Source organism: Protopterus annectens, chromosome 5.part0 (assembly GCF_019279795.1).
Source record: "Protopterus annectens isolate FY-2018-M chromosome 5.part0, PAN1.0, whole genome shotgun sequence".
Lineage (NCBI taxonomy): Eukaryota > Metazoa > Chordata > Ceratodontiformes > Protopteridae > Protopterus > Protopterus annectens.
In genome coordinates this window covers 54,191,703-54,198,790 of record NC_056735.1, presented here as the reverse complement: position 1 = coordinate 54,198,790, position 7,088 = coordinate 54,191,703, and positions in this window count along the sequence as shown.

Here is a 7,088-nt window from a genome sequence, read left to right as displayed (position 1 = left end):
CCTAACAGCTTCTTACTTCATAAACCCAAAAGACTAAGAGTTACTTCCAATAATGGCCTAGTCTTATCTGGCGATATTCACCCCAACCCTGGCCCCTGCCTCACTACTAACAACTCCCCCCAACCCCTTTTTCTCCCACTGGAAACAATCATAGTCCCCCTCCCACTTCTACCACTTCCTCTCCTAACCCCTTAAGTTCTTCACTATCAATGCTCAGAGCCTAAATAACAAATTACACCAACTACAAGCTTGGATTTGCCACAACCAACCTGACATCTTAGCCATCTCTGAAACCTGGCTAAAACCCCACATCGCCGACTCTGAAATCTTACCTCCTGGTTTCCAAATCCTCAGAAGTGACCGATTAAATAAAAAAGGTGGAGGCTCTGCAATAATCTTCTCTAACCTCCTCTCCCTGATCCCTTTACAAATCCCAACTCCACAATTCAAAAATGCTGAACTTACAGCCAGTCTACTATGACTAAATAAACATAAAAACATCTGCATTATCTCCCTTTACATATCCCCAGGTGACAACATCACTCCCCTTGAAAATATTCTTTACTGGGCCTCAACAGAAATCAAATTCGAAACCTACATTCTAGGCGATGTTAACATTGATTGGAATAAAATCAACTCTCCTTCCCCCTCCCAATTCATTAACCTCTACAACTTCACCCAAGTAATCCACTCAACCACCCGGCCTAACAAAAACAATCCCCCAGGATCCATCATTGACTGGATCCTAGTCTCTCATCCAAACAAAATAATTCTTTCTGGCACTATCCCTGACACCTTCAGTGACCATCTCCCCACTTTCATACACCGCTCAGCTAACTCCACTCAATATCTACACCATTACATCCACACTCGTAATCTCAGCAACTTCAACCCCACAATCTTCTCAAACATTTTTAAACATACTAACTGGCAGATCCTAAATACTCTTCCTCTAGACAATGCTGTAGAACAATTTAACTCTATCTTCCTAAATACTCTTAACTCTCTAGCCCCACCAAGAAACAAACGAGTGAAAGCTAATTCTGCCCCTTGGCTATCCAAAGAAACAAAACAAATCATGCATCAAAGGGACAAATCCTGGAAGCTATACCAGAAAAATAAAATGCCTTCATCCCTGCTCCAATACACCCAACTCCGCAACCAAGCAAAAAAACTAATCATCCTGGACAAAAAAAAACTACTACAATAAACTTCAGTCCAACCATAACAAGAACCCAAAACAGTTCTGGAAATCAGTTAATTCCCTTCTCCATCCAGGATCCAGGAATAATCCCTGCCCAGACCCTAGTATAACTGACACAGATTTAAGCTCTCTCTTCAACAAATTATTTACTGAATCTATAGCTAATCTAACTAAATCCTTCCCTAACAATAATACAGCCAACTCTCTTTCCTTTACACCTAACGACCCCTTTAAATGCCCTCTCAACTTCCAGCTGAAACCTGTTTCAACCACATTTATAAAAAGGCTCTTATCCAAACTAAAGCCATGCTCTAATGCCCCTGACAACATCCCCTCCTCCTTCCTTAAATGTGCTGCTGAAGGTATTGCTCTCCCTATCAGCATCTTAATTAACAGATCTCTAAAAGAGTCATACGTTCCCATTCTTTGGCGATCAGCCTACATTCTACCACTTCATAAAGGAGGCAAAAATACTAATATCTCCAACTTCCGCCCAATTGCCCTACTCTCACCTTTATCAAAAATCCTAGAAAAATGTGTCCACCACCAACTCATGCCTTTCTTAACCCAGAACCACCTCCTAACACCCACCCAACACGGCTTCCGCCCTGGACACAGCACCACTACTGCCTTATTATCCTTCTTAGAAACAGTCAATCAAGCCAGGGATTCTGGATTACTAGTTTCTACTGTACTGCTAGATCTTTCTAAAGTCTTTGACACCATCTCTCACAAACACCTTCTCTTTCATCTATCAAACCTTCATCTCTCCCCTGATACTCTGTCTTGGTTCTCCAGCTACTTATCAGACAGATCTCAAGCTGTCAGATGGAAAAACTCTACCTCCTCCTTCTTACCTACACCCACTGGCATTCCCCAGGGGTCCATCCTTGGACCCATGCTGTTCAACATCTTCATAAATAACCTACACTCTGCCATCCCAGACACAACAGTTATCCAATACGCTGATGACTCTACCTTAGTCTGTGCCGCCTCTAACCTTCCTGAACTACTGACAAAAACCCAAATAGCTTTTTCCACTACTGAGAACTGGATGCACCAAAATCATCTCTCTCTCAACTCTAATAAATCTAAAATTCTTCTTTTCCCTCCCTCCAGGGCTCTCACCTTCGACAAAAATGCTTTCAAAATCATAAGCCAAACCAACTCTATCATAGAGGTGGTCCCATCTGCAAAACTCCTTGGCATCACCATAGACGAGCACCTTAAATTTGATAACCACATACAACAAAACATAAAGAAAACCCACCAAAAGCTAGGTATGCTCTATAGGAACAATAGCTTTCTCTCCAACTCCTCTTGGCATACCTTAGCAATTACCTGTCTTCTACCATCTCTACTATATGGAGCCCCACTCCTTACTAACCTGTCTTCTTCCATCTCCTCTAAACTCGAAATCTGCTATAATAAAATCTCTAAATTTGCAACCAAATCTAAAACCTCTACTCACCATTGCCTTTCCCTACAAACTCTGAACTGGCTAGAACTCCCTAACTACCTAGACTATCTCCAACTAACCACTGCTCACAAATTAATATTCTACCCTGATAAATGCCCAGCCCTAACAAACATCCTTCCTCCGTACATCCCAAACAGATCTCTAAGATCTGAGCACCAAAATTTAATTGCCATCCACAAACCCAATCGCCCTGCTGGCCGACTCCTTCTCTCCTACTCTCTTGGCAGGAAATGGAATTCTCTCCCTCCTTCACTTAGAACAACATCTAACTCTGAATCCTTCAAAACCCAACTTTTCTCTTACCTGTCCTCTAAACATAAGTGTTCCTGCTTTCATCCCACTTAAATTTAATTAACTACCCTTATGAACCCCCTATATCCTTTCACTTCACACTACCCAAAACTATTATCTTTCCATTGCTACTAAATCAAACTAAAGCTACTTCTCAGTTCAAGTATTTCTCTCTCTCTACTCCTTGTATGTAAATATTGTAAATATCAGTTAACCTCAGATCTCTTCATTACAGACAATTGAAACTTGCTGCTCTGAAGGGAAACTACTGAAAATCTGTTTTATCTTCCTTCCTTAATGATGTTTTTGAGGTATACTGTGTGCTTTTTGCTTTTTTTTTTACTAACTGTGTGAATGTAATTACACATGTATTTTTTTTTTTACCTTCAACACTATGTAACCTAGATTGTATTTGCATTGCTTTTGGAGCTTTTCTCCCCGGGCCTCCACTGAAAATGGGTACGTTCTGGCCCAGTGGACTTCCCCGGTAATCAAACTGGAAATAAATAAATAAATAAATAAATTGAAAACTCAAAACACTGAAACTCAAAACACTGAAAACACATATCATACATATAATGAGTTTAAACAACATAAATCATAGCACTTTCCACCAAGTGTAAAAAGGGGGGCAAGCCCCCCTGCACCCCCCACACCCCCTGCTACATATATATATATATATATATATATATATATATATATATATATATATATATATATATCAACTCCAAGATTGCACTTCACTAATTGATATTTATGTAGTTTAGTAGTTTATCTCGAGATTTCTGATGTTTTAAAGTTGAAAATAATAACATTTTCCTATATTATTATACTACTTTATGGAGCTTTCAAAATTCACTGCTCTTAGTTAGCCATATAGGCTCCACCCCCACTGCTTATCTTGACCTGACCAAGGCATTTAATATTATCCCCCATAATGGAATTATTGAAAGATTAGACAAGCTTACTGTAAGCTTCTATATTGTCCTCTGGATTACAACTTGGCTATCCAACAGATCCCATTTTGTGAACGTTTATGGTTCCATCTCAGAATATAAATTTGTAACCAGTGGAGAACTACAAGGATCAGTTCTGGGTCCTCTCCTGTTTGGCATTTATTTGGAGACATCCAAGCCAGTATCCCAGAAGTGTGGTTTACTGATGACTGCAAAGTGGCCATTGCTATCCACTCATTCCCTGACACAAAACAGCATCAGCAAGGGCTGGAATATGCACACATAGTATATTAAAAAATGGTCTCTAACTTAATAAAGTACAGTATAGTTGTGTTTAAAAGAAAGGTTTTGTTTTTTATTGACCAGAAAGTACAACTAGGACAGAGCCTATTTCAGTGGAGGCCTGTGGAGAAATGATCCAGATGCATGTTTTTAGGAAACCAGAGTACCCAGAGGAAACCCACACAAACATACAGACTCCACACAGAAGGCATCTGAGCCAAGAATTAAACTGCAGAACCTCTTGCTGTGAGGTGACAATATTAACTACTGTACCACTGCACCATGCAGTAAATGGTACTCCTCTTCAGGCAGATACAGACATAAGAGACATAGGGACTTATGTGGATAACTTTCTCTCATTGTTCCATCATGTTTCTACCAGAGTCAGGAAATCCTTCTGTCTGGTCCAGTTAATTTTCAAAGGAATATCTTCAAGATCCATAGAAGTCATCCTACCACTGTACTCTTCCATTATCAGAGCAGTCATTAACTACAATGCCCCTTTAGTATAAACAAATCCAAGTATACTACTCAAATGGAAATGCTCCAAAGATTTCTAACCAAGGAAATTAAAGGCCTTAAATCCTTCGACGACCCCGATAGATTAGTATGAACTCTCCTTATTAGTAGCCTTCAGGTTGCTGAAAGGTGACCTTTGTCTCACATTTCAAGCCATGAATGACCCAGTCCTATTTGACCTCCTATTTCTTCATGAAACCAATATGCAAACATCTGCACTGAGAACTTAATTCTGCACCAACAAATAAACAAGACTAGATGAACAGGTAGTTTCTTAACTCATCGTATTCCTAGCCAATGGAATAAGTTACCACAACAGGTCAAACAAAGTGCTCTTTTGCTTATCTTTAAGACTAGTCTTGATGACTGGATGAATAGACACAAAACCACACCAGGGTTGTCATGTATGACCCTTCTCAATTCAAAGGTAAGCATTATTAAGCGCTTGAAAAGGGTGGAAAGCACTTTTAGCTTTGTCTGCTTAAAGGTGTATATGACTAGGCATCTTATGATTCCACGGTGATGTCTTTCCTAGTATGTTTCTGTGCTCCTGAGTACCTGTCCTTCTACTGCTCACTTCAGTGTACTTTAATGGGAGGTCTATCCTCAATAAGCACGGGGTCCTCACAGACCTGCTGCATGGTGTTGACCTTACAATCATGATGGACACATGGCTTGATGCCAGCTTTAGCATTCTACTGTTGCTGCCATTTCACAGCAAATCTTTATAATTTAGTACCTCAGACAGCGCAAGATCAGTGATGGGGTTGTTAATTGCTATGTCTGTGGGCTACAGCTTATACATGTTCCCTCTAGAACAGTCAGTTACTTTAAATTCATTCTTACTACAGAAGTAAATTGTGTTTTTCTGTATCAAGTCTGCACTGACTGTGCAAGACTTTACCAGCGTCTTCACTGAGTCAGGTGCAGGGTTACTAGTACCCTGTTCTTGATGACTACAGCAGCTGTGTTGATGATGAGCCAGTGTTTCTCACTAGGGAGCATCGTGAAATGTTTTGCATTTGATCAGGTAATCACTGATTCATAAATTCAGACTCTGGTTTGTTCTTTTCATTTTACACATGGGCCTCAGCCATGGGGTTGGGTCAGTGCTTTGCTTTTGCCTAGAGCTACCACATTTATGCCCCTTATGTTACACTGAGGAAGATGCATTTTACAAGTCATATCACTTCTGACAACTTTTCAGCCACTCTCTTTCAGTTCCTCTGGGAAAATAGTGTTGGCGCTCTAGATGCCAGGCTGGTGACTGTAATAAATCTCTGTTCTTATTAGTGGACTTACTATCCCCAAGTTGTGGATGGTACGTCTCACTACATGGATAGCTTGAGCATTAGCTTAATTCACTTTAATGAGAGCAGCACAGATTGGAGGGTTAATGAAAGTTAAGAATCAACATAGGGTGATTATGAAATTCTGAATCAAAGATAAATATCACAAAAGTCAATTGAAAGATAAAAATAACAAGATTTTTATTTTTCATTTGAACTTTTATATTCACTGGACTGACAAAGTGTTTATAATTAATAGCTTGGAGTGCTCTTGATGAGATCCAGATCTTGGAGCAAAATTTGACCTGGACAAGTAATACATGATCTTAAGATGGCAGCTTATTTGCCCAGAGTGATCTCAGCAAAGGATAGCCAAACAGGCATTCTTTTCTATGTAGAATACAGGCTATGCTGCTTATTGTGACTCACCATTCATCAAGCTTTATCATCTCACCAATGTAAGATGGCTGCTTCATCTTTTAGTGGCACGGTTGCCATCATCAGATTTGCTACCACATGAGTATTGACATGCAGCTTGAACATGATCTCACGGTTTATAGGCACATGGATCCTTACCGCTGTGAGTTTTACTGATAACATAGCACTGAGCCTGCTTTTATTAGATAAGTTAGCTCCTCCTTATCACTGGAGACTATTGTTTGTATTCAGTCTTGGTCCTGCTGGATCTTTCAGCCACTTTAGACACTGACACCATTAATAATGGCATCTTGATCAAATGTTTACAGTCTTACTGTGACACCTCCACTATTGTCCCATAATAATTCACTTCCTGTCTCTTAAGCTGTTCTCAGAGGTCATCTTAGGTATCTGTATGTCTTCCTGTTTCCCCTTGACTGAGGAGTGCCCTGGAGCTTGATCTTAGATTCCTTTCTTTTTATAATATCCATGGTTCTTTTGGGAGAATTTATTAAGGAAAGAGACTGAGTTTACCATTGTTATGCTGATGATATGTCAAGATATATCTCTTTCCCTTAGGAGGATACAGCCAATGTGTATAACCTTGCTGAAGAACTGGAAGCCATTGATCAGTTGGCTTATAATACATA